The sequence below is a fragment of the Chiloscyllium plagiosum genome, unplaced genomic scaffold, assembly GCF_037043375.1.
Source record: "Chiloscyllium plagiosum isolate Xiang-an unplaced genomic scaffold, Cpla_swu_hap1 HiC_scaffold_35, whole genome shotgun sequence".
NCBI lineage: Eukaryota > Metazoa > Chordata > Chondrichthyes > Orectolobiformes > Hemiscylliidae > Chiloscyllium > Chiloscyllium plagiosum.
Window position 1 is genome coordinate 14112070 of NW_028270173.1, and position 27071 is coordinate 14139140.

Genomic DNA, 27071 nt, shown 5'->3' on the forward strand with positions numbered 1-27071 from the left:
TGCAGCAGAACCTTGATCAGCTGGGGAAATGGGCCAAGAAATGACAAATAGAGTTTAATATAGATAAGTTTGATGTCCTGCATTTTGGAAAGTCAAATCAAGGTAGGTGTTTCATGATGAATGTTAGGGCCTTAACGAGTGTAGTGGAACAGAGGGACTTCAGGTACACGGTTCTCTGAAAGTCACAAGTAGACAGGACAATGAAGAAGGCTTTTGGCACACTGGCCTTCATCAGTCAGGGCACTGAGTATAGACGTTGGGAAGTTATGCTGCAGTTGTACAGGACATGGTGAAGCTGCGCTTGGATTATTGGGTTCAGTTTTGGTCACCTTGCTGTAGGAAGCATTAAACTGGAACGTGTGCAAAAACGTTTACAAGGATGTTGCCTGGACTCAAGGGTCTGAGTTATAGGGAAAGGTTGGACAAACGAGGACTTTTTAGGGCAGTGGAGACTGAGGGGGGGATACTTACAGAAGTGAATAAGATCATGAGAGGCAATGACAAGGTGAATGCACTCAGTCTTTTACCCAGAGTTGCAGAATCAAGGAAGAGAGGACATCAGTTTCCAGTTAGAGGGGAAAGAATAAAAGGGACAATGTTTTTACACAGAGGGTGGATTGTATGCGGAATAAGCTGCCAGTGGAAATGGTTCAGATGTGTATATTAACAACATTTCAAAGAAATTTGGAGAAATACATGAATCGGAAAGGTTTAGAAGGTTACAGGCCAAGTGCCGGGAAATGTGATAAGTGTGGATAGACCTTTTGTTTGGCATGGATCAGTTTGAGCCAGTCTATGCTGTAGGGCTCTAACAATCTCTGACACAAAGGCCCCACTGAAAGGAGCAACAACTGAATGTCTAGAGTAAACTTGGGATCATTTCCGGGCAACTAACACTCCATTGACTCGAAACAGTAAATTTTAAAACAATCCAGATGAAGTTGGAATGCGAGGTAGAAGGATACATATTCTGGAGAAATTTACAAATAAAATGACAACAGGTTTACTCTCTTGGATTTATTGATGAAGTAGTTTTTAAAGAAACCTTGCTTTCACTCTAGTGAGTCGCAGATGTTGATTTGGTTGAAGAAGCTATTTTCAAATTTGATCCTGCACTCCAATATAAGTTAGAATTACATAAACATAAACAATGAGAAATCTGAATAGTTCCATGCACAGAGTGCTAGAGTAATGACTTTTATCAAGCCGACATTTTCATTGGGGTGACTTAAGGATTATTTCACAGGAGATAATGATGGGAGAGCAATAACTCAGAAATAAGTGAAAACTGTGGCTCCACCTTCATTGCAGTTTGCACCAACTGAATGGTTTCAAACATGGTTAAATATGATCTGATCTTGACATAAACGATCGGTTCACCCATCAAATCTGAAGTTTTCAAATTTTCCAAATTTTTTGAAAGAGCAGTAACATTCTGGGCAATATTTACAGACCTGAGCACAACAAGACAGTTCTCAATATTATTAAATCACGTGTGGGATACACATTATTGACACATGGTGGAAATCTAAAGAAGATCATTCTGACATTTTATTGGGATTGAGCCCAGTCCCCCTGGAAAGACACCACTGACCCTGCAGTGAAACGATTTGGTGTCCCCCGGAAAGACTCCCACTGAGCCCAGTCTGAGAACCACTGACTGATTCATCTCCAACACCGTCATGTAGCGCCACCTCCCGCCTGTGGAGCAACATTACAGACAGGAAGGTCCCCGGGTTCCTGCAGCTCACAGCTCATTCTACCCAGTCAGTCCCTCTCTACAACTGAGCTTCTATTTATTTCTTCTCTCCCCCTCCTTCTTTCCACCAGACTGAGACCGACCCCATCAGTTTACAGCTGGCAGGAGACATGGGGACGGGATGAAATTATAGGATTTCAGTGCCCTTTAATCCTGCAGATTGTCAGCGGGGCGGAGTTTTTCCCATCAATATTCCCTCCTGGACAGAAGATGGGAAAGACCCTCTCAGTGAAAGTGTGGCTGAAAGTGTGGAGATGGGACATGGTGTCCGCATTGTAAAATGACACCTGTCCAGTCTCATAGTCCAGGAAAACCCCGATCTTCCAGGGATTCACACTCGGGGAGAGGGGGGTCTCAGAGGGGGAGGTGGCGGCTAAATAACCTGGATTCACATCCAGGAAACAGTCCCACAATCCAGAATCCAATCTCGGGGCTCAGTCTGATCCTCCCTTTCCTCTCCACAGACTCTCGGGCCACTCCACTCCCAGACACCACCAGGTCTTCTCCCCCACCTCCACCTCCCAGTAATGTCTCCCTGATGTGAATCCGTCTGATCCCAGGACACACAGCCAGGAATCAAATCTCTCCAGGGAGTCAGGGAGCATCTGCTCTGTGTCTCCGAGTCTTACACTGATCCGGTCCTCAGACAGGATGAGCCAGGGATGCGCTGTGTTCGGATCCAGAGTCAGAGAGGCTGGAGCTGGGGGAGAGATCAAATAACACCGTCAGGGAGAGAGAGGGAGGGAGAGAGAGGCCAAGGAGGGTGAGGGGAGCAGGTAGTGAGTGGTTGAGTGACAGAAGGGATGGGTGTGGAGGGGAGATAAGGTGAATCTGAAAAGGGGAGTTTGAAGGAGGGGAGCGTCAGGGAAAGAGGAGTGAGTGAAGGAGAGTTCAGTGAGTGTGGAGAGTGAAGGAATGAGGAGGAAGGATGGTTCAGGCAGAGGGCTTGGGAGGAAGGAATGAGGGAGGGGAGGTGAGAGGGCTCACTTGAGGGGAGTGAGTGGGGAAATGAAGAACAGAACCCTAACCCTAACCTTATCGCAGGAGGGAGGGGAAGGTTAAAGAGAGGGGGAGGGGGGGAAGGTTAAAGAGAGGGGGAGGGTGAGGAGATGTGGGATAGAGTATGGAGAGGTGGGAGATAAATGAGAGTGCAGGGGTGGTACGAGAAAGAGAGGTGTGGAGAATGAGGGGGATCTCAGAAGGGGATGAGTAATGGGAGGGTTGAGTGCTCAGGTGAGAGCAATGAGAAGGTGTCAAATGAGGGCTGGGGAGGGAGCGAGCAGGTTGGAAGATGCAGCATCATCTGGAGAGTCAGGAGGATTTGGGAGAAGAAGGGGGAATTGTGTGGATATGAAGTGTGATGGTAGTGGCAGGAGGGAGCTGGGGAGGATAAACTGAAGCAGAGGGTGTGGGGGGGAGCGAGAGGCAGAGTGTGTGGCAGACGTGGAGGGAGAAGCAGTTCTAGGGGTTGGGGAATGAGACCGAGAGTGAGGGGAGAGCAAGAGGGTGTGGGAGAGCAAAGGGGAGTGTAAGATGGTGGGGGCCAGGTGGGGGAGGGGAGACTGAAGGGTACAGAAGAGGTGGGGGAGAGGGAAGGGGTTAGTGAGAGTGAAAGGTATGGACAGGGTGTGGGAAGTCAGTGTGAGGGAGAGGAGAAACTAAGAGAGAGGGATGGGGCATGGACTGGAAGGGGAGATGGCTAGGTCCAGAAAGAAGTCACAAATTAGGAGGGAGAGTGAGTAGGAGAGCGAGTAGGAGAGCGAGTGAGTAGGAACAAGGAAGGGAGAGTGAGAGGAGGGCCAAGTAATGGGGAAGTGAGCACAGGGAGGAGTGCAATAACAAAACGAAGGAAGCATGAGGGTGAGGTGAAAGGGGGATAGGAGCAGGAGGGGTCAGTAGGAAGAAGGTGGGGTCAGTAGGAAGAAGGTGAGTGAATGCAAGAGGAAGGGGAGAGTGAGGTGATGTGAGTCGGTGCGAATAGGGATAGTGAGGGGAGGCAGGAGTGATGGGCAGCAAGGGAGTGGGAAGACTGGGGGAGGGTAGAGTGGGATTGCATGTGTAAGCGAGGGTTTAAGGAAGGAGGAGGGGAGCATCACAGAGAATGGGAGAAAATGAGGGAAGGTTTTTCACCTTAGGGCATGAAATGGGATTGTAAAGAGATGCGGTAAGTGATGGAGGAGGGAATGAGTGGATGCTGAATAAGGATGTGGGAGAGAGTGTACTGGTTTTGTGAGGGGAAAGGTGTTTGGGATGGGGTCAGGGAAAGTGAGTGACAGGATAGAATGAGAGTGTGCGGACACGAGGTCTTCAAAATAAGTGGACGTTTGAGATTTGGAGATTGAGAGAGTGAGTGGGAAGGTTGAGGGATGGAGATGCAATGAGTAAGGGGAAGAGAGAAAGGGAGGTGAGAATGAGAAGGAAGAGATGGCTGAGCTGGAGGGGAGAAATGCAGGTTCCTTTTGACCATGAGAGGAATGAGAGAGTGGGAGAGGAGAGTGAGTGGCAGGGACTGGCAGGGTATAGAAGAGGGAGGGAATGTTAAGAGTACGAGGAATTAGTCCATATGTGGAAGCTGGAGGGGATCAAAATAAGGTCTTGTGGGGATTCTGGAGGTGAGTGAATTGAAGGATGAGGTGGAGTCTGTGAGGGGGGGAGGAGAGTAAAGATGAGGGGAATGTAGGTTGGAGGTTTAAAAGGAAGGAGAGAGTCAGGTCTCAGACGTTGATGTCTGTGGAATGTGGTGGAGGTGAGTGAATATGAGGATGAGGTGGAGGGGGAGAGAGGTGGAGGTGAGACTGAAGGGGAAGGGGAGTGTGAGGAAGCAAGGTTAAAAGGGAGGGGAGAGTCAGGGGTGTGGGAATTGGTGAAGTGCTTATGAAGGAATGCAGTGGAGCGGGAGGGCGAATGTGAGATAAGGGTGAGGGGCAGTGTGAGGTAGAGGGTGAGATCAGAGTGAGGTTGATATAAGAAATGGATATGGGGAATGTGAAGGTGAGTGGGATGGAAGGTGGAGAATGCAGTGAGACCATGGTCTGTCGGGCTAAGGGATAGTTAATGGCAGGTACAAACCAAGAGGAGAATGAGGTCGAGGGGAGAGTGACCGGGATGGGAAGCTGAGCTAGAGGGGACAGAGAATAAGAGGGAAGAGTGAATGCAGAATGAGCAGGAGGGCAGAGAAGAAGTAGGGGTGTGTGTGTGGATAGGTGTGTCAGAAATGGGAGTGGGTAGTTTGCAGAAGGGAGACAGTGAGAGCAGGAGAGAGTGGGGTGGGAGATCAGGAGGGAGTGTTGCTTAGAGGTAGGGAGTGGAGAGTGAGATCCATGGAAGTGATGGGGAGGGAGGGTGAGGAGAATGGGGCCTGTCTGGAGATATAATGCAGTGATGGATAGGGACAAGGAACCTGAGGAGAGAGTGACAGGCTGTGTGTAAGTTCATGAATCTGGAGGAGGGGACAAAGAGTATAAGTGAAAAAGACAGGGAAATTGGCAGCCGAGGGGGAAATGGGGAAGGGGGATGAAAATGAGGAGGATGACTCAGAGGAGGAGAACCAGGGAGAGGGGAGGAGAGAGTGAAAGGGAAATGTGTGGAGACAGGCAGAGAGTGTTGGGGTGAGTGAGGGGTGTGACGATGCTGCACCTTTAACAAGGTTAAAGGTTTTTTGTCAGAGAGGCCATAAATGCATCGGTTCCCATGTGTCTGGTTTCTATGGGTTTTAGGGTCAATTTGATTATAGTTAGCAGATAATGCTTCAGGCTTTAAAAGGCTTTCAAGTTTAAAAAAAACACTTGTACAATGAAAGGGGAATGGCCACTTCTCCTAGCTCAGCTTCACTCTGGTTTGGGTTTGTTCTGGATTTGGCAAGCAGTTTTTTTTTTAGGCTGCTAGTCAAAGAAACAACTCCATGCTGATCCTCTCTCTGTCTGACATCTCTCCTGGGAGAACCTGAGTTTAATGTTTCCTCTTTTTGCCAAAAGGATGTTGCAAATATTTGGAACAGCGTCATTCAGTTGCGAGAGAGTCGACTAGTTTTTTTTAAATAGTTATATTATTCTAAATTTGGTTTTCTTTAGTTCATGTGTAAATAAATACTGCTTTGTTTAAAAGTGTGTGGTTGGGCCATCTGCATCCCTCCTGGAATATCCACTATACATCTGTAGAAAACAATTGGAAATGTTATGGTCTGGGCTACTTTCTTGAAATGTTTTGAGGGATTCTGGCCTGATCCATAACAGAAGAGTGAAGAGTCAGGACGTGAGTGTTCGGGAGTTGGAGTGAGGTGGGAGAGTAATTGGAGAATAGGCTGGAAGAGAAAATGAGGGGAAGTGCGAGTGAGAGGGGAGAGTGAGGACGAGTGGATATGAGGGTAAGAGGACCAGAGGAGTGATGTGTTTGATGTCGGTGCAGGATGAGTGTAAAATGTGAGGAGGGAGAGGGGTAAGGGGAGTGCAATTGACATTGGAGCATGGAGGAAGTGGGGTGTAGGATGGAGTGGTGGAGGGGAGTGTGACAAAGAGGGGTAAATGAAGGACAAGTTTAAGAGGTGGGGCATTATTAAAAGGTGTTGCTTTGCTGGAGGTAGTGAGTGTGGTTGAAGTGGGAGAGGAGATGATGTGGGGAAGGCAAGAGTGAGGCCTGAGTGATGTGAGGGGGACAGGAGTCTTCACAAGGAAGAATTTTTAAAATCAGCATCACTTAAACAGAGAAAACCTGCAGAATTGCAATTTACGGAATGATCTGGGTGTTAGAGCGCTTGAGTCAGAAAACGTTAGTCTGCAGGAACAATGAGTAATTAAGAGGGTTAATGGGAGGTTAACCTTTATGTCGAGAGAAGCTGAACATTCCAGTAAAAACATTATCTCATAGTTATAGGGAGAACCAGAGAGTCCGCTTCTTGAGTAATAAGAGTAAAAATCAAGTGAAGCTGTCATCGTCCCAGAGGGTGCTCTCTGATCTGAGAGAGAGTGAAAGGCTGGTGCTGAGTTTATTGTCAGTGGCACCATCCTGCATTGAAGGGGCAAAGATGAGAAGACAGGATCTTCACAGTGTAGGAATTGAACCTGCACTGTTACTGTTACCTGTATCACACAGCAGCTGTCCAGCCAACTGAGCTAACCAATCTACATTAGCTAGCAAGTAATACAGCATCAAATGAGGTCCTTCAGCACATTGTGACCTTGATTAGATTAGATTACATTACAGGCCCTTCGGCCCAACAAGTCCACACTGACCCGCCGAAGCGCAACCCGCCCTTACCCCTACATTTACCCCTTACCTAACACTACGGGCAATTTAGCATAGCCAATTCACCTGACCTGCACATCTTTGGACTGTGGGAGGAAACCGGAGCACCTGGAGGAAACCCACACAGACACGGGGAGAACGTGCAAACTCCACACAGTCAGAAGCCTGGGGCGGGTATTGCACCCGGGTCTATGGTGCTGTGAGGCAGCAGTGCTAACCACTGTGCCACCGTGCCGCCCACCGTGCCGGTCATCAAGAGCCTCTCAATGTATATTCCATTTTCCAGCAGCGAGGGAACTTGGGGAAATAAATATTGATGTCTTGAAAAAAGTGATAGGGAGTAGCTGAATAGGCTGGGACTTTTTTCCCTGGAATGTTGGAGGCTGAGCAGTGACCTTAAAGAAGTTCATAATATGACGAGAGGCATGGATAGGGTGAATAGCCAACGTATTTTCCTCAGGGAAGGTGACTCGACAGCTAGAAGGAATTAGTTTAAAGTGAGATGGAAAAGGTTTAAATAGAACTCAAGGGGTAGATTTTTCACGCTGAGGGTGATGTGTGTATGAAATAAGCTGCCAGAGGGAGTGGTGGAGGTGGGTGTAATTACAATATTTAAAAGGCATCTCGATGGAGATATGAATAGGAAAGGGTTTGGAGGGATATCGGCTAAATGCTGGCAAATGGGGCAAGGTCTGTTTGGGATATCTGATCAGTGTGGACTCATTGGATGGAAGAGTCTGTTTCCATCCTTTATGACTGTATAACTCCATCTGAATAACTTTCTAAATTCTGCAAAGATTTCTGTTTCCTTTCAGGCAGTGAGTTCCTGATGCCGACTGCCATCTGGGGGAAAAATATTATCATAATTCCCCTTGAAAACCCCAGCTCCTTCTCTTAAATCTATGTACTTGTTATTGCCCATTCCATTGAGGGGAAATGTACCCTCCTGTCTACCCAAACTGTAATCCTCATAACTTACTACACCTTTATCAGGTTCTCCCATCAGCCTTCTCTGCTTCAATGAAAACATCCCCAGCTGATCGAGTCTATCTTCAGAGGTGAAACGCTCCAGCCCAGGCAACATCTTGGTGAATCTCAGCTGTTCCAGCCCTGCCCTGTCTCCTATTGGATTTTCTATACACTGCCTTAAGAAGATCAAGGGGAGACATTTTAAGAATTCTGTGCTGTCTAAGCCCGTCACAATCTGCCTGTCCCAGTTCATCATGGGGAAGCTGAATTCCCTGATATTATTAACATTTTGCTTTTGCACTTCTCTGAGATTTCATTTCCTACATGGGGAGACTACAGCATTCAGGGGTCAGTACTGAGTTCAATAATGTTCGGGCCTGAACACCTTCTTCCATGTCCTTTACCAATGCAGACACCCCAGACCCTGTCATGACATGAGCTACCTTCAGTGCAGCCAACCCTATTTCACCTCCTTATAGTCCCCACTATCAGCTTTTCTGTCTCTCTGGCTCACCATTATCCATCCCTTTGTCGGCCTAACTGTCATTCTCTCTTCTGGGCTCTGTCTCCACTGATGTTATTTTTATTTCTTGACAAACTCTTGCCCCCACACTTCCACCTGGACACCCTGCTTTCAGCAAATCTACTTCCTTTTTCCAGGTACCATCCACTTCTGTAGGAGAGTCACTGGATCAGAAAACCTAACTCTGCTTTCTCTCCATTGGTGCGACCAGAGCTGCTGAGTTTTTATCATAGATTCTGATTTGGTTTCATATTTACAGTATCCACAATTCTTTATTTTATTTTCTTGTTAATTGTGTTGATGTGAAGTGCCTTGTATTATTGATATCCAGAAGGGAAAGTGAGAATAAATATGAGGAGGGAGGGCGATGTAGAGTGGCAGGGGAGAACATGAGATTATTAACCAGTGAGATTTGGAGTAATGGGGATTTAGAGCTGGGAACTGATATAGAGGGAACATCAATGGAGTAGCAGAGCCAGGTGGAGGGGAGAGGTAAGGTTGGAGGGTGGGGCAGAAGGGAGAGTGAGGCAGAAGTGAGCATAAAGCTGAGGGTGAGAGTGACAGTAATGGGAACTGACAGGAATGGGCATTGTGGGATGGAAGGGGAAGGGAGAATGAGAGTGAGGGGAGAGACAGAGCGCGAGGACAATCTTCTTTGTGACCTCTTCAAAAATCTCAATCATATCAGTGAGTCATGTTTTCCCAATCTCAAAGCCATGAAGGCTATCATTGCCTTTCCGAATACATGGTAACACGCCCTCAGAATCCCCTGCAACAACTTACCCACCAACGACATCAAGGTCATCAATCACCTAGCTTTACCTTACCGCATTTCTTAAATAATGGCACAACATTAAGAATCCACCTGTCTTGCCTCATCTCACCCTTGCTGATTGATGATGCAAATATCTCAGCAATGGGCCCTGCAATCTTATCTTGAGCTTCCTACAAAGTTCAAAGGTATAAAAGGGACTTGACAGGCAATTTTTTTCGTGCAGATGGAAGTGCGTGTACAAAATAAGCTGCCAGAGGAAGTGGTGGAGACTGGTACAATTACAGCATTTAAAAGGCGACTTGATGGGTATATGAATAGCATTTCAAGGGTATGTGGGCCAACTGCTGGCAAATGGGACTACATTAAGTTAGGATACCTGGGCGGCATGGACAAGTTGGACCAAATGGTCTTTTTCTGTGCTGCATATCTCTATGACTCTATAAATCTGATCAGGTTCCAGGCGCTTATCCGCACCTCCACTACTGTAATATGGACTCTTCATGACATCACTATTTATTTCCTTAACTTCCAGGTCTTTCTACACAGCAAACCACTGACGTGACATATTCATTTAGCATCTCACCCATCTCCTGTAGTTCCATACATACACATCCTCTTTGTTCTGTAAGGGGTCCTATTCTCTCCCGAGTTATTATTTTGCCCTTAGTGTTGGTACAATCTCTTTGGATTCACTGAATGCTATTCACCAAAACTATTTCAAGCCCTGTTTTTGCCCTCCTGATTTCCTTCTAATTACACAACTACTGCTCTTATACACCTCACGGGATTCACTCCATTCCAGCTGTCAAAAGCTGGCAAACACCTCCCTATTTTTCTTGACCAGAGCCTCAATTTCTCTAGTCCTGCCAATTTTGCAATTCTCACTAATTGGAACATACTGTCTCTGACATCCCATTATCGCCCTCTATCTGTGAACAGTTTGCCACAATCAATGTTTGAAAGTTTCTGCTTAATACCATCAAATTCTGGATCTTTACTACAATTTAGAACCTTCAATTTTAGTTTTGGTCCATCATTTTCCATAACTGTTTTCAAACTAATGGAATTATTATCACTTGCCCCAAAGTGTCCCACCGCTGACAGCTCAGTCATTAGCCCTGCCCTACTTCCCAAGACAAAGTCATGTTTTGCCATTTCTTTAAAGAGTTATAGATTCACAGAGATGTACAGCACAGAAACAGAGTCTTCAGTCCAACTCGTTCATGCCGACCGGATAGTCTAAACTAATCTAGTCCCATTTGTCAGCACTTGGCCCATATCGCTCTAAAGCTTTCATTCAAATATACCCATGTAAATGGCTTTTAAATGTTGGAATTGTATCAGCCTCCACCACTTCCTCTGGCACTTAATTCCACACACGCAGTAGTGGAAAGATTACCCCTTACTTCCCTTACAAATCTTTCCCCTCTCACTCTAAATCCATGCCCTCAAGTTCTGGACTCCCCCACCTCCACCTTGTCTATTTACCCCATCCATGCTTCTCATGATTTTATAAACTTCTATAAGGTCACCCCTCAGCCTCCAGACCTGCAGGGAAAACAGGTGCATCCACATATTGAATAAGAAAATTTTCTTGGACACACTAAGATTCCTCTCCATCCAATTCCTTAACACATTGGCATTTCCATTCTGTGTTTGGACAGTTAAAATCCCTTACTATTACAACAATATTAATCTTACAGCTATCGGATGTCTCCCTCCATGTTGCTTCCCAATTTCCCACTGTCTGTTTGAGGGCTTGTACAACAATCCCAATGAGGTAATCATCCTTTGTTTATTTCTTAGTTACCTACAGCACAGTCCTTACCCCATTCCCCACCAAAGGTACAAAACCTGCCAATTTACCTGCTCTCTCCTCGGTATTCAAGGGCCCAACACAGCACCCAGGTGAAGCAGCACTTTACCTGCACTTCACACAGTCTAGTCTAGTTCATTCACTGCTCGCAATGTGGTCTCCTCTACACTGAGCAAACGAAGCATACACTGGGTGACCACTTTCCAGAACATCTAAGTTCTGCCACTTTAACACACTGCCCTGTTCTCTGGCCATCATCTCTGCTTTTCAAGCAACTTCTGTTTTTGTTTCTCATGCAATCCCCAGTAGACATGTTCCCATTAACACTGGCTGTTTAATGTCTTCATGTCTTTCTGATATTGTGATAAAAACTGTTCCTCCAATGTCACTCCAGATGGAGCCAGTCCAGTCTCCTTTAGAATTCCTGGTTCCATGCTCTATGCCTCTGGTTAGACAGAACCTTTCACTGCTCTGATACACAGAGCTGATGGCTCCAGACACTGATCTAAATGAACCACAGAAAGTATCATGTTTCCAGGGAGAGTCTCTTGGAATTAAGAGCAGGGATAGTCAGCATGGCTTTGTGCATGGCAAATCATGTCTCACGAACTTGATTGAGTTTATTGAAGAAGTAACAAAGAGGATTAATGAAGGCAGAGTGGTGGACGTGATCTATATGGACTTCACTGAGGCGTGCAACAAGGTTCACCATGGAGACTGATTAGCAAAGTTAGATCTCATCGAATACAAGGAGAACAACCCATTTGATATAGAACTGGATCGAAGGTAGAAGACAGAGGATGGCAGTAGAGGATTGTTTTTCAGACTGGAGGCCGGTGTCCAGTGGTTTGCCACAAGTATCTGTGCTTGGTCCACTACTTTTAATCATTTATATAAATGATTTGGATGTGAACATTGGAGGTAGAGTTAGTAAGTTTGCAGATGACACCAAAATTGGAGTGAAGTAGACAGTGAAAAAGGTTACCTCAGATTACAACAGGATCTTGATCAGACGGGCCAATGGCTGAGGAGTGGCAGATGAAGTTTAAGTTATAGAAATGTGAGGTGTTGCATTTAGGAAAAGCAAATTAGTGCAGCACTTTTACTCTTAATGGTAAGGTCCTCGGGAGTGTTGCTGAACAAAGAGACCTTGGAATGCAGGTTTAAAGTTCCTTGAAAGTCGACTCGCAGGTAGATAGGATACTGAAGAAAGCATTTGGTTCACTTTCCTTTATTGGTCAGATTACTGAGTTTAGGAGTTCAGAGGTCATATTATAGCTATACAGGACATTGTTTAGGTCACTTTTGGAATATTGTGTGCAATTCTGGTCTCCTTCCTATCGGAAGGATGCTGTAAAACATGAAAGGGTTCAGAAAAGATTTACAAGGATGTTGCCAGGGATGGAGGGCTTGAGCTGCAGGGAGAGGCTAAATAGTCTGGGGTTATTTTCTCTGGAGCATTGGAGGCTGAGGAGTGAATTTATGGAGGTTTATAAAATCGTGAAATGCATGGATAGGATAAATATACAAGGTCTTTCCGCTAGTATGAGGAGTCCAGAACTAGATGACATAGGTTTAGGGTGAGAGGGGAAAGACATAAAAGGGACCCAAGAGGCAACTTTTTCACGCAGAGGGTAGTGCGTGTGTGGAATGAGCTGACTGAGGAAGTGGTGGATAATTGTACAATTACATCATTTAAAAGGCTTCTGGAAGGGTATTTGAATGGGAAGGGTTTAGAGGGATATGGGCCAATTGCTGGAAAATGGGACGGGATTATGTTAGCATAACCTGGTCGACGTGGACGAGCTGGACCAAAGGGTCTGTTTCTGTGCTCTACATCTCTTTGACTCTATAACTATCGATTTGAAGATGCCTTGGAACCCCTGCACAACTGGATTTATCATCATGAAAATGAATATACATGTTTACCTGGGTGAATGGTGTGTATCATTTCTCTCCAGACTGTGTACTGTAAAGGGCCAGTGAACTGTCCGAGAGACAGAGAGCCATCAGCAGCTGAGAGTGTCTTCACCTCATCACTAATCCTGTAAACATTAAACAGGTGACATTAGAAATGGTGCTTCGTTAGAACATTTATGGAATAATTTAAATATTCAAGCTTTCAGCACTGTTCACGTTTGAGTGAATGGGCTAGAAAGTGAAATATTCATCTTATTTTTGTAACTGATCAAGCAAGAATTTGATAATGAAAGGAAAACGTTTGGAAAACACCCAGGTCCAAAGAAAGGCCCGTGTCCCGATAACAGATTAGTTACTGGGACATCATACACCTCAGGAGATGGTATACATTTCCCCCATCCCCTTGCTGTATTATAAACAGAGCTTGTGGAACAGACACAAAAAACTTAAACAACTAAATGCCTCCTGTCTAACTGTGCAATATATGGGTCTCACAACCCTCTGAGAATCCTGCTCCTATACTTTCAGCCTCTTGACCATCTCTGATTTGTCTCTCTCCCCAATGGAGGTTGGACCTTCAACTGCCAAGACCCTCAGCTCTGGAATTGCCTCCAGAGCCTCTCCATTTCTCTATTCCTCTTTCCTCCTTTAAGATGCACTAAATCCTGCACTAATCATCTGGATTCATATATCGGTGTCATTTTGATTTTATTCACTTCCGAAAGCTCCTGTGAAACAGCTCGAGACGTTCGAGGTGCTCTTTAAACACAGAAAAGTATTGCAGTCAAAATGTTAAACAGCAAGTTTGTACTCTTTAAAGGCGAGAACAAAATGTATTTTAAACTCTCCCTTCTGACCGTCTGGGGTTGGTCAGGAGCCATGCAGGGACAGGAATGGCCATTCACTGGAAACGTGAGCCGACGGTCTCTCTCACGGTCAGAAGGAAGGTCAGGGTGACACAAACAGCCCAAATCAGGACAGTGATCACTTCCAGCCTGAGAACCAGGTCGCATCATTTACAGGCATCTTGTCATTGTTTACAATACTGCAGAACAGTTTTATAAAATCCAATAAAATCTATAACAAACTTTTTTTAGAAAAACGCTTGTGTGTGAACCATAACTGGAGTTATTGCCGCCCAATAAATGACTCTTTAAAGCGGTCACAATAACCAGGAAATAACCCCATAATAACCTGTCACTAAATTGTTGAGCAAATTGTGCAGTTTCAGTAAAGAGCATGTCCTACCTTCTCTTGCGACAAGCTTCCTCCTGAAAGAAATGCATCACAAACAATGAGGATGGCAGTAACAGATTTCAGGAGGAGACAGACAGGCTGCTGAAATGAGCAGACACAACACGGAAGTGTAACGTGATACATTTTGGAAGGAAGATTGAGGAGAGGGTAAAGTAAATTGGATCTAACCATCAGTCCCGCTCACGGACACAGTGACTCTCACACTCCCACTGTACCAAACACACCCGTACACCCTCCACATGGAGCTGCAACAGGATTACAGTGGGAATTCCAAGAGATAATTAAACTTGGGGAACACGGAGCATGGAGATAATAACTAAGCAACTGTCAAGATCACCATCCATTCCTGAGAGTAATGCATCAGACAGTGTACATGAGTTTAATTCAGTGACAGCATCGCAATAGTCCAGTCACAGATTGATTGAATTCTATATTTTCTTGTAAAATTCTTTATTAATAAAACAATTAATACTTTTTTGTAACTGGGTGAAATTTCCATTACCTTACCTGGAATATAATCCCTCACCTTCAGAAATATCAGCTCGTCTTTTTGATCCATCTGACTCTGCAACTTTGAGAGTTCCTCCTCAATAGAATTTAAATTCTCCTGAATCTCTCGAAGGTTTCTCTCCATTGGTTCTACAATCCTCTCCTCTTCTTCCCTGAGATCTCTGAGTAAACGCTGCTCTTTCTCAGTGAGAATCTGGTGCATTTTAGTGAACTCGGATGTGATGTGGGTCTGCAGACTGCTCGCCTGTTCCTACCAAATGAAATGTGAAACCTCATTAATGTCCCGCGATAAAGGGAACAAAACTAACCCAGATCCCAGAGAATCAGCACAGGGAGAGCTCACCCTCACTTCGGAAATCTTCCGTTTCTGGGTCAGTTCCGTTTGTAGAACCGCCGATTTCTTCTCTGTGAGAGAATCTAAAGAAGATTTCAGCTTATTCTAGAATGGGGAGAGAAATTGCAGAGTGAGATGTGTTAGGTCAGGTGTTCGATATGTGATGAAACGCGCAGATTATAAAGTATTCTCTCTTTTACCCTGTGGATTTCAACAGCCTCATTTATCGGCAGGAAGTTGTGAGTTTTGTGTTCCCGGGAATCTCGACAAATCAGGCAGATCAATTTCTTGTCAGTTTCACAAAACAGCTTCAGATCTTCCTGATGTACCTCACAGTGAGGTTTACTTTCCTTCTCTTTCGGATCCAGCTTTAATTTTCGAGCCTCCTCGGCCAGATTCGCTAAGGCCCGATTTACCCTGAGGTTTCTTTCCGGAAACACCTCTCTACATTCCGGGCAGGAGTTTATCTCCTTTTCCCAACTCTGGGTGATACAGGAGCGGCAGAAGTTGTGTCCACAATCCAGTGTAACCGGATCGGTGAAGAAATCCAAACAAATGGGACAAACTGTCTCCTCGGTCAGTCTGAGAAGTTTCCGTCTGGAAGTCATGATCAACCTTAGCGCTTCCCGATTTAAACCGCTCCCAGGTTCCTGCGCAGGTAAACACGTTCAGGTGATCGATTTCCCGATGAATTTCAGTACAAATAATGGTTATTTTAAACTTGATCCTCCATATATTCAAACACGCATAAATTGAAGAAGAAACACAACTTGAGCAGGGGATTTGAACTTGAACCCTGGACGGGAGGGTGAAGACACACAGAATGCTGTCCCTTGGGGAGGGGCAGAGAGAGACAGAGAGGGGGCGGGGTGGAGATGGGCGGGGAGCGAGTTATCCCTAAATTTTGCTGCAGACTGAACTCACTATTACAAGCCCATTACAAACCCGGTCTGGAGCAACCCGGTGTAAGATCCAGATCACTGAGCTGGGTTGTGTGAATGACTGTACCCGCTCACCCTCAAACACAAAGTATTAGATATCGAGATAATGAGATGACAGATACGGAGGCAGTTCCGGGGATCCGGTCTGTAAGTCTCTTACGTTTAAGTATCGTCTTTCACGACACGAAGAATTACCAAGGTAACAGTCACACAACACCAGGGTATCGTCCAACAGGTTTATCTGGAAGGACAAGCTTTCGCTGCTCCTTCGTCAGGGAGCTAGTGGGGCAGGATCACAGGGCACACAATTTTTTGTAAAAGAAGAAAATGTCACATAAATGTTGCGATGTACTGAACAAACCTAGATTGCTGTTAACTCTTTAATCACTTAAAATGGGTTGCAGGTTTCGGTCGATTAATATGCAAATTAATTGATTCAAGTCACAGTTCCGATATAACTTTAAGTTTTATTTTAAAAAGTGGCATCTCAGCTCAGACAATGCCTGAAAGGTGTGAGGTTAGAGTGTGTCTGTATTCCAACCAGGAGGCAGATTGATTTTGCTGCGGGAGCGGGGAGAGTGAGGAGCTGGGTGGGAGCGGTCGAATTGCGCTCTGGGAAGGCGAGTGAATAGATTTATTTGGGCTCAACCCTCCCATTCCTCCCCTCCACCCCACCGCCGGGCTCGCCTTCATTCTCCACACCCCTCTCTCTCGTACCATTTTTCAATCTCCTTTCCTTTCTCTCTCACCTTTCCTCCCTCCCCATCCATCCGCATTACACATCCTTCCTACTCATTCCTACACTCTCATCACTCACTGCACTCTTCCTCATTCACTCCCCTTTCCCTGACCCTCCCCTCCTCCAAACTCCCCCTTTTCAGGCTCACCTTATCTCGCCTCCACACTCATCCCACTCTCTTCATCGCTCACCCCTCACTCCCTGCGCCCCTCACTCTCCCTGGCCTCTCTCTGACGGTGTTATTTGATCTCTCCCCCAGCTCCAGCCTCTCTGACTCTGGATCCGAGCACAGCGCATCCCCGGCTCATCCTGTCTGAGGACCGGACCAGTGTGAGACTCGGAGACAAACGGAAGCCGCTCCCTGACTCCCCGGAGAGATTTGATCCCTGCGAATGAGTCCTGGGATCAGGGAGACACTGTGTGGCTGATTCGCGGAAGAGGTTTTTTCGCCGCCACCTCCCCCTCACTGACTCCCCTCTCCCCGAGTGTGAATCCCTGGAAGATCGGGGTTTTCCTGGACTATGAGGGTGGACAGGTGTCATTTTACAATGCAGACACAATGTCCCATCTCCACACTTTCACTGAGAGGGTCTTTCCCTTCTTCTGTCCGGGAGGGAATGACGGCGGGAAAAATTCCGCCCCTCTGACAAGCTGCGGGTTTCAAGGGCACTGACAGATCCATCCCATAATTTCACTCCGTCCCCCTGCCTCCTGCCAAATTTAAACTGATGGGGGAGGGGGGGATCTCAGTCACAGGTGTAGAGAGAAGCCAGGTTAACATTCCAGGAGTAAACCCTGTATCGGAACTGGGAACTGAAAGATCAGCAAGGAGCTGTGTAGGACTGGGGGAAAGAAGGAGGGGGAGAAAAGAAACAAGTAGAAGCTCAATTGTAGAGAGGGACTGACTGGGTAGTGAGCTGTGAGCTGCAGAAACCCAGGGACCTTCCTGCCTGTAATGTTGCGCCACAGGCGGGAGATGGCGCTACATGACCATGTTGGAGATGAATCAGTCAGTGGTTCTCAGACTGGGCTCAGGGGAGTCTTTCCAGGGGGGACACTAAATCATTTCTCCCGAGTGTGATTGAGGAACTAATGGGGTCTGAGTGATGAGGGATTGGAAGGGAAATTGCAACAGATGCCACGTTCTCTAAGTTACCAGAAGTTTGTCTTATTCTGGCATGGTGAGGTGAGTGTGAAGGTCCTTGATATCACAGCCACATTTCATCAATAAAAGTTAAAAAAAACACACAACACCAGGTTATAGTCCAACAGGTTTAATTGGAAACACTAGCTTTCGGAGCACCGCTCCTTCATCAGGGTGTCCAAATCATGACATTTCATCAAGTGTGGTAACAAGGAACCCTGGTGTCTGTGGCAATCAGGGGTGGAGGGAGACAAACGTTCCACTGGTTACCTGGCACAGATGATGAACGTGAACATGAATGTCTTCAGTTGCTTCATAGTGATCTTCCCTCAGTAATAAAGTCAGATGTTTGTCTGCTGGATAACTGTGCAATCTTCAACACTATTCATGACTCTGCATATTCTGAAACATCACATGTACAAATGCAGCAAGACTTTGACCAATATTGAAGCTTGGGCTGACAGGTGTGAATTCAAATTTGTGCCACACAAATGCCGAGTCATGACCTTCTCCAATGAGAGTCAATCCAGCCACTGCCCATTGACATACAATGCCTTTATTGAATTCCCTGCTGACAACAGCCCAGGGATTACCATTAACCAAATGTGCAACTGGCCTCACCATATAAATGGAGTGGCTTTCAGATCAGGTCAGAGTCTCAGAATACTGTGTGAAGTCATGCACCTCCTGACTCCCAAAAGCTTGTCACTCATCTGCAAGGCACAAGCTAGGAATGTGATGGAATCCACCCCACTTGCCTGGGTGGGTGCAGCTCCAACAATACCCCAGTAGCTTGACACTATTCAGAACAAAGCAGGCCACCTGACTGGCCTACATCAACAAATACCCTGCTGCCTCCACAACCAATGCTCAGTAACAGCAGTGTGTACTATTGACAAGCTGAACTGCAGAAATTCACCAAAAAGCCTTACAAACCCATGACTGCTTCTATTTAAAATGGCAAAGCAGCAAATACATGGGAACACCACCACCTGAAAATTAGCTCCAAATCACTCACCAAACTGACTTGGAAACTTGTCACTGTTGCTGAGTGGAAACCCAAGAGTTCGCTCCCTCAGGGTATTGTGAGTCTACCGACAGCACATGCATTGCTGCGTTTCAAGAAGAGAGCTCACCAACTTCTCAAGGGCAATGAGGACGGCCCAGCAGGCAATACATTTGAACATTCAAACTTCCCAAATTCTCACCTTCTTCATAGTGATGGAGATTCTTGATTGTTATGGTTTTCAGCAGGGAAACTCTGAACTACCTTCGGTAGGATGGAATGGGAGGAGGAAAACCAGCTGCTGCTGTGATATTTGGCTCTCTTCAGTTTGGACTCAGGTAATGAGCAAGTGCTGCCTGGCCCAGTGAGTGTTTCCATCATTTTCGTGTTAATGTCTACAATTGTGATAAACCTGTCAATTTCACTTCACTGGAAATCTCATCATGCGGAAGCAATGTCCTTACATGGTAAAGTAATACTGACAAAGTCGACTAGATTTGCACAGGTCTATGAATATTGTTAGGGAAAAATAATGATTGCAGATGCTGGAAACCCAGAGTCTCAATTGGAGTGTTGCTGGAAAAGCACAGCAGTTCAGACAGCATCCGAGGAGCAGTAAAATTGACGTTTCCGGCAAAAGCCCTTCATCAGGAATACCACGAATATTGTTATTTATAGTTATAAATGTATAAATTATTATTTATTGTTAACATGTAAATATTGTCACACTAAGGTCAATATTATGTCATAAAATTGAATAGAAGGAAACTCATATGATGCTTTTAAAACAGTAAACAGGACTTTAGCCTTTCCAACATTTATGTGGTGTGAGACTGATTTGACTATCTGTATTGGATATGATGTGCAACGCATTGTATTGATCAGGGCATCCACACATAATATTTCTCCCCATGAGAATATTGGTGGAGCTAAAAAAATCATTTATTTCTGGTTTAATGTTCTTTCCCATCACTGTCCACTTCAGTGAAAATAACACCTAACTTACAAATATGATATGTAATTTTATTGACAGCATGATAAAGTACACTGTACATGCAGCCTTTTCAAATTTCTATGTTATATTTTACTTGTGGTTGGGGAAGTGTGTCCTGATCACTGGTCTGCTTGGCACAGAGTTTTCAATCAAACATGCTGCAGCAAAACTGAACAAGAATCTATGTTTAAGAACAAAAGATGACAAGAATCAAAAGAATGATAGAGTCATTGAGGCAGCAAATCATCAAGTCGAAGAACACAGAAACAGCCCCTTTGGTTCAACTCATCCATGCCAACTAAGTTTCCCAAACTAACCTAGTCCCATTTGCCTGTGTTTGGTCCCTGTACATGTAAACATGTTCTCTTCATGCACCTGTTAAATATCTTCTAAATATTCTAACTGTACTTGCATCTGTCACTTACTCTGGCAGTCCACTGGCACATATGCACCACCTCCTGTGTGAAAAGTCTCCTTTTAAACCTTTCTCCTCTCACCTTAAAAGATATGCTTCTAGTTTTAAACTCCCATATCCACAGGATGACACTTTTGGTATTCACCTTAACTGTGCTCCTTGTGATATTATGAAACTCAACCTCCAATGCTCCAGTGAAAGAAGTCCCAGTCTATCCAGCCTCTGCTAATAATTCAAAACCTGCAGTCTCGGCAACTTACTTGTGAACCTTTTCTAAACCTTCTCCACTGCAGTCATATCCTTCCAAAAGCAGGGTGACTAAAACCATACACAGTCCTCCAAAAGTGACCTCATCAATGTTTTGTACAATTGCAACCTGCCATCCCAGTGCCTAAATTCAATAGTTTGAATACTTAAATACTTTCTTATGATTAAAAACAATAGTTAAACCCGTGCATTATTTTAGTTAATAGAACAGAAATTAACTGGCTAAATAGTCATAGAGAAAGTCAAGAAATGACTATGTAGCCCAAATGCTGAAGTGAGTTTGTTCAGAGTGGTCAGCTGTAACTCATGTTGATGATTCCCAGTTTGGTAAATTTCAACATTCAGCAGCAACAAACGAGGATAGCTGCAAATAAAGGCCAAGGTGTTTTGCCAAATCAAGGTTGGGAAAAAAGCAAAGTAAAGAATTGGGACAGTACAGGAATAAAAGATTATTCACACATCAATAATGTCATACAATCCAAAATGAGCAACAAAATGATAGAAGACTACTATTTTCATTTCAGATTCAAGTTTCAATACAGCCATTGCGTAGGCAAACTGCTATTGCATTCAACAAAATGGTGGCAGTAACTTGTAATGTGATTATCACATCAGAAATCCAGGCTAACCGCATCCAGAAATTTAATCATTTAACTTTGTAGTGGAAAATCTGACTGCAAGAATTAAAGAAGTAAAAAAAAAACAGGATAATTTGTCCAGATTTATGCCAGATTTAAGATAACTTCATGCCAATTGCACTCAAACACCTTGATGGGACCAATGGATCAGAAACATGACACAGGCCAACCATTTGATTTGATTTCTTGTCAAGTCTATTAATGACAAATGCAGTGAAAAATGTTATTTAATGTTGTCAATGATGGCCCTATCTTTAAACACAGAAAGTAAACCAAAGTGCAGAATATAAAACCAGAAAAATAGAACAATAAATTCATCTCATAAATTTATCTCAATAAAGTGAGGTGTCTTTGAAACAACTCCCCTTCTAGCTCAGACATGGACCTGGATATAAGCTCCTCCACCCCGATGCCTCGAGTCCCTGCTGCTAAACTGATGACATGACTGCAACCATGCTTCACCACACCGTCACTGCTGGAACAAAGAATTGCCACACTCCAGCGCCATCTCGCCTCTACCAATGCTGCCGCCATGATTTCATGCTGGGCCGAGCTCAGCTATGAAGCCACTGATGGTGCTGCAGGGACCTGGCCTGGATCCACACACATCACGGTCAATGCCTCAGCCATCTGGTGCCCAGGGCTAGCCATGGACCTGGAGCCTTGGCTAAGCCTGTGAGTGCAGACTTGAGGGTTAAGCCCTGGGACTTTCTCTTCTCCCACCGGGTGACCTTGGGCTGATGTTTTCGTCTCAATCTCGCATTGCACCAGATGCTGTCTCCATTATCATTTACTCAGCCTTGCCACATCTTTATCCACCGCTCCGCACAGGGTCCATTTAACGGGAGGGACAACAAAAGATTTAACAGGTTCCACAGAAATAACGTGTGTGTGACAAATATTCTCTTGAAGTTGAACAATTTGTCAATTATTCACACAATATGCAATGTGCCGCAGCACTGATCTGTTTTACTTAAAACTAAACAATTCAATTTCTGTGCGTCGACCTTTAATCACAGTCATGCAGTTGTGTAGAAACATCAAATGCAAATCAGTTGGAACAGCTTGGCTGCCGATGTGTCTCAAAGCTGGGCAAACCTCACGTACAGCTCAATTAAGGATCTGCCCAGCCTCAAGAGTTAATTGATATGAACGTAGAAACATACAAACCAGCAGTAGGAGCAGGCCATTTTCTCCTTGACCCTGTTCTGCCATCAGTAAAGATTAGGGCTGAGTCTCCTGGAATTTCAGACCAGGAGCAGAATCAGGGCAATCAGTCCATCATGTCTGCTATGCCATTCAATTGTGGATGATTTTTTCTCAACTCCTGCATTCATTCTCCTTCCTTCTCCACTCTCCTGCCTTCCCCATAACACTTGTTGTCCCTACTCATCAGGAACCTGTCAATCATTATCTTAAAATTACTCAATGACTTTGTCTCCACAACTTTCTGTGGCAATGAGTTCCACAGATTAACCACCCTTTGGCTGAATGCATACCTCCTCATCTGAGTTCTGAGGGGTCATCCCTTCACTCAGAGGCTGTGCCCTCATGTCTGAGTCTCTCCTCCTGGTGGAAACATTGTTTCGATGTTAGCTCTATCTAGGCATCACAGAATTATGTACGTTTCAATCAGACCCCCTCACGTCATTCTATACACTAATGAGTAAGGACCCAGAGTCCGCATGTGGCAGGATATTCATCCCAGAATCATGCTTGTAAACCTCTGCTGGATCCCCTCCCCTTAGAGCTATTGAACAGTGGGATTTAGGAGTCCTCATTCATGTATCACAGAAAACTGGCATCGATTTCAGTGGGTGTTAGAGAAGGCAAATGAGATGTTGGTATTTATTTCAAAGATCATCGAAAATAAAATTAGGTCAGTTCTGTTAAAGGATCATAATGCACTAGCCAGACCACAGCTGGGTTACATGAATAGTTGTGGGCTCCTTATCTAAGGTAAGATTTACTGGCATTGAAGACAGTACAGAGAAGCTTCATTTTGCTGTTACCATGTTTGGAAGGACTGTCTTGAAAGAGTGGTTGAGTGATTGAGCCTGTGATCATTGGAATATAGAAGAATGAATTCCCTGTAAGCTGCTCATGTGCATGGCCACACGTGGGATTTCAGAACCTACCCACGCAGCAATGTCATCTGTTTGGACAGTCAATGAAAGGAGTGCCCTCGAACTCCACGCCGTACAAGTCCAACAGCCATATAAACAACCCTGGAATACCAGATGCCTCCACAAACCAGAACAAAGTCCACGCCTTTGAAGTTCACTACTTAGCCATGCAATCACTTCGAGCTCCAGCCAAGTTGTAATCACCAGTGTTCATTGAAGCAGACTCTGGAAAGAGGAAGGAGTCAGGTCACATCATCCTCACTTGGGGAGTCAAGTCGCAAGCTGTAGGAATAGGGATTGGGAATCCTGGGGAGTTTGCAGTATTGTCTTATTCCTCCTTAAAAATAGTGAGGCAACTTCAACCTGAATGTGATGAATGAACTTGCCCAGGTGGCCAAAACACTGAAGTGGTCAAATCACGAAGGGCTCCATGCCCGAAACATCGATTCTCCTGCTCCTTGGATGCTGCCTGACCTGCTGCGCTTTTCCAGCAACACATTTTCAGCTCTGATCTCCAGCATCTGCAGTCCTCACGTTCTCCTAAATCACTATGAACACAAGCTGGTACTAATATAACACTATGAACACAAGCTGGTACTAATATAAACAGTGGTGTTTTTTTTTCTCTTTCACTCTCTCTTCACAGAAAGAGCGGGAGCACCAGGGGGAAGTGACGACGACCAGAGGGGCAGCCGAGACCCGGAAGCAGTTAGTGTAAGCTTACCTTTAAAAGCGCGAAGGAGAGGAACCCGAGGCACTACACGGGTAGTGCCTCCCACCCGCCCTCCTCCTCTAACCTAATAATAACACCTGTTTTGGTAAGTAGGTAAGTGCTGAATTTTGCTTGTTGTATTCTTTAGACCCAGTTTTTTTTAAAAATAAAAGTTAGCTTTAGAGGGATGGCAGTGAAGGCAGTGCAATGTTCCTCCTGCAACATGTATGAGGTGAGGGATGCCATCGACGTCCCTGCCGATTACACTTGCAGGAAGTGCACCCATCTCCAGCTCCTCCAAGACCGTGTTAGGGAACTGGAGCTGGAGTTGGATGAACTTCGGATCATTCGGGAGGCAGAGGGGGTCATAGATCAGAGTTATAGGGAAGTAGTAACTCCAAAGATGGCAGATAGATGGGTGACAGTGAGGGGGACTGGGAGGAAGCAGTCAGTGCAGGGACCCCCTGCGGCCATTCCCCTCAAGAACAAGTATACCGTTTTGGATACTTGTGGGGGGGATGACTTACCAGGGGTAAGTAACGGGGCTCAGGTCTCTGGCACGGAGCCTGTCCCCGTTACTCAGAAGGGAAGGGTGAAGAAGAGCAGAGCAGTAGTAATTGGGGACTCGATAGTTAGGGGCACAGATAGGCGGTTTTGTGGGAACGAGAGAGACTCACGTTTGGTATGTTGCCTCCCAGGTGCAAGGGTACGTGATGTCTCTGATCGTGTTTTCCGGGTCCTGGAGGGGGAGGGGGAGCAGCCCGAAGTCGTGGTCCATATTGGCACCAACGACATAGGTAGGAGGAGTGCCGAGGATGTTAGACAGGCTTTCAGGGAGCTAGGTTGGAAGCTCAGAGTTAGAACGAACAGAGTTGTTGTCTCTGGTTTGTTACCCGTGCCACGTGATAGAGATTCGAGGAATAGGGAAAGAGAACACTTAAATGCGTGGCTACAGGGATGGTGCAGGAGGGAGGGATTCCAGTTTTTGGATAACTGGGGTTCTTTCTGGGGACGGTGGGACCTCTATAAACAGGATGGTCTACACCTGAACCTGAGGGGCACCAGTATCCTTGGGGGGAGGTTTGCTAGTGCTCTTGGGGGGGGTTTAAACTAACTCTGCAGGGGCATGGGAACCCAGATTGTAGCTTCAGGGTGCAGGGCCTGGAGTGTAGGGAGGTTAGGAACATGGCATCAATTTCCAAGGAGGGTGTCTGTAAACAGGAAAGTGGCTTGAAGTGTGTATACTTCAATGCAAGAAGTATACGAAATAAGGTAGGTGAACTTGCAGCGTGGGTTGGTACCTGGGACTTCGATGTTGTGGCTATTACGGAGACATGGCTAGAACAGGGACAGGATTGGCTGTTGCAGGTTCCAGGATTTAAATGTTTTAGTAGGGTCAGAGGTGGGGGTAAAAGAGGGGGAGGTGTGGCATTGCTTGTCAAAGATAGTATTACAGTGGTGGAAAGGACGATGGATGAGGACTTGCCATCTGAGGTAGTTTGGGCTGAGGTTAGGAATAGGAGAGGTGAGGTCACCCTGTTAGGAGTCTTTTACAGGCCTCCTAATAGTCCTAGAATCATTGAAGAAAGGATAGGGAAGGTGATTCAGGAGATGAGTGACAGTAATAGGGTGGTTGTTATGGGGGACTTTAACTTTCCTGATATTGATTGGGAAAGCTATAGCTCAAGTTCGTTAGATGGGTCAGTGTTTGTTCAATGTGTGCAGGAGAGTTTCCTGACACAATATGTAGACAGGCCAACAAGAGGTGAGGCCATACTGGATTTGGTTCTGGGTAACGAACCAGGCCAGGTGTTAGAATTAGAGGTAGGTGAGCACTTTGGGGATAGTGACCATAATTCGGTGATTTTTACTCTCGTGATGGAGAGGGATAAGTGTGTACTACAGGGCAAGAGTTATAGCTGGGGTCAGGGAAATTATGATGTGGTGAGGCATGACTTAGGATGTGTGGCTTGGAAAAGTAGACTCCAAGGCAAGAGTGTAAATGATATGTGGAGCTTGTTCAAGGAGCAACTATTGAGTGTCCTTGATAATTATGTACCTGTCAGGCAGGGAGGAAAGGGTCGTGCGAGGCAGCCGTGGTTTAATAAGGAATTGGAATCCCTTGTTAAATGGAAGAGGGCGGCCTATCTCAAGATGAGACGTGAAGGTTCAATTGGGGCGATTGAGAGTTATAGGGTAGCCAGGAAGGAGCTGAAGAGAGAGCTAAGAGCAGCAAGGAGGGGACATGAAAGGTCCTTAGTCGGTAGGATTAGGGAAAACCCTAAGGCTTTCTATAGGTATGTTAGGAATAAAAGAATGACTAGGGTAGGAATAGGTCCAGTCAAGGATAGTAGTGGGAAGTTGCGTGTGGAGGCGGAAGAGATTGGGGAGACACTGAATGAATACTTTTCTTCAGTATTTACTCAGGAACAGGGCATTGTCGTCGATGTGAATACTGAGTCACAAATAAGTAGAATGGATGGCTTTGAGGTATGTAGAGAAGCGGTGTTGGAAATCCTGGAAAAGGTGAAAATAGATAAGTCCCCTGGGCCTGATGGCATTTATCCTAGGATTCTCTGGGAAGCAAGGGAGGAGATTGCAGAGTCATTGGCCTTGATTTTTATGTCCTCTTTGTCTACTGGAGTAGTGCCAGAAGACTGGAGGATAGCAAATGTGGTTCCCTTGTTCAAAAAGGGGAGTAGGGATAACCCTAGTAACTATAGGCCGGTGAGTCTCACTTCTGTTGTGGGCAAAGTCTTAGAGAGAATTGTAAGGGATAGGATTTATGCACATCTGGATAGGAATAATGTGATCAAGGATAGTCAGCATGGTTTTGTGAAGGGCAGGTCGTGCCTCACAAACCTTATTGAATTCTTTGAAAAGGTGACGAAGGAGGTTGATGAGGGGAAAGCGGTAGATGTGGTATATATGGATTTTAGTAAGGCATTTGATAAGGTTCCCCATGGTAGGCTACTGCAGAAAATA

At 45.5% G+C, this 27071-nt stretch overlaps 2 pseudogenes; both read right to left on the minus strand.

Moving 5' to 3' along the window:
- The window catches only part of LOC148140080 (nuclear factor 7, brain-like), an 83333-nt pseudogene extending 67076 nt beyond the window's left edge, over nucleotides 1–16257 (minus strand).
- LOC148140081 (E3 ubiquitin-protein ligase TRIM39-like) lies at nucleotides 1003–10380 on the minus strand (annotated as a pseudogene).
- Nucleotides 16258–27071: the final 10814 nt, after the last annotated feature.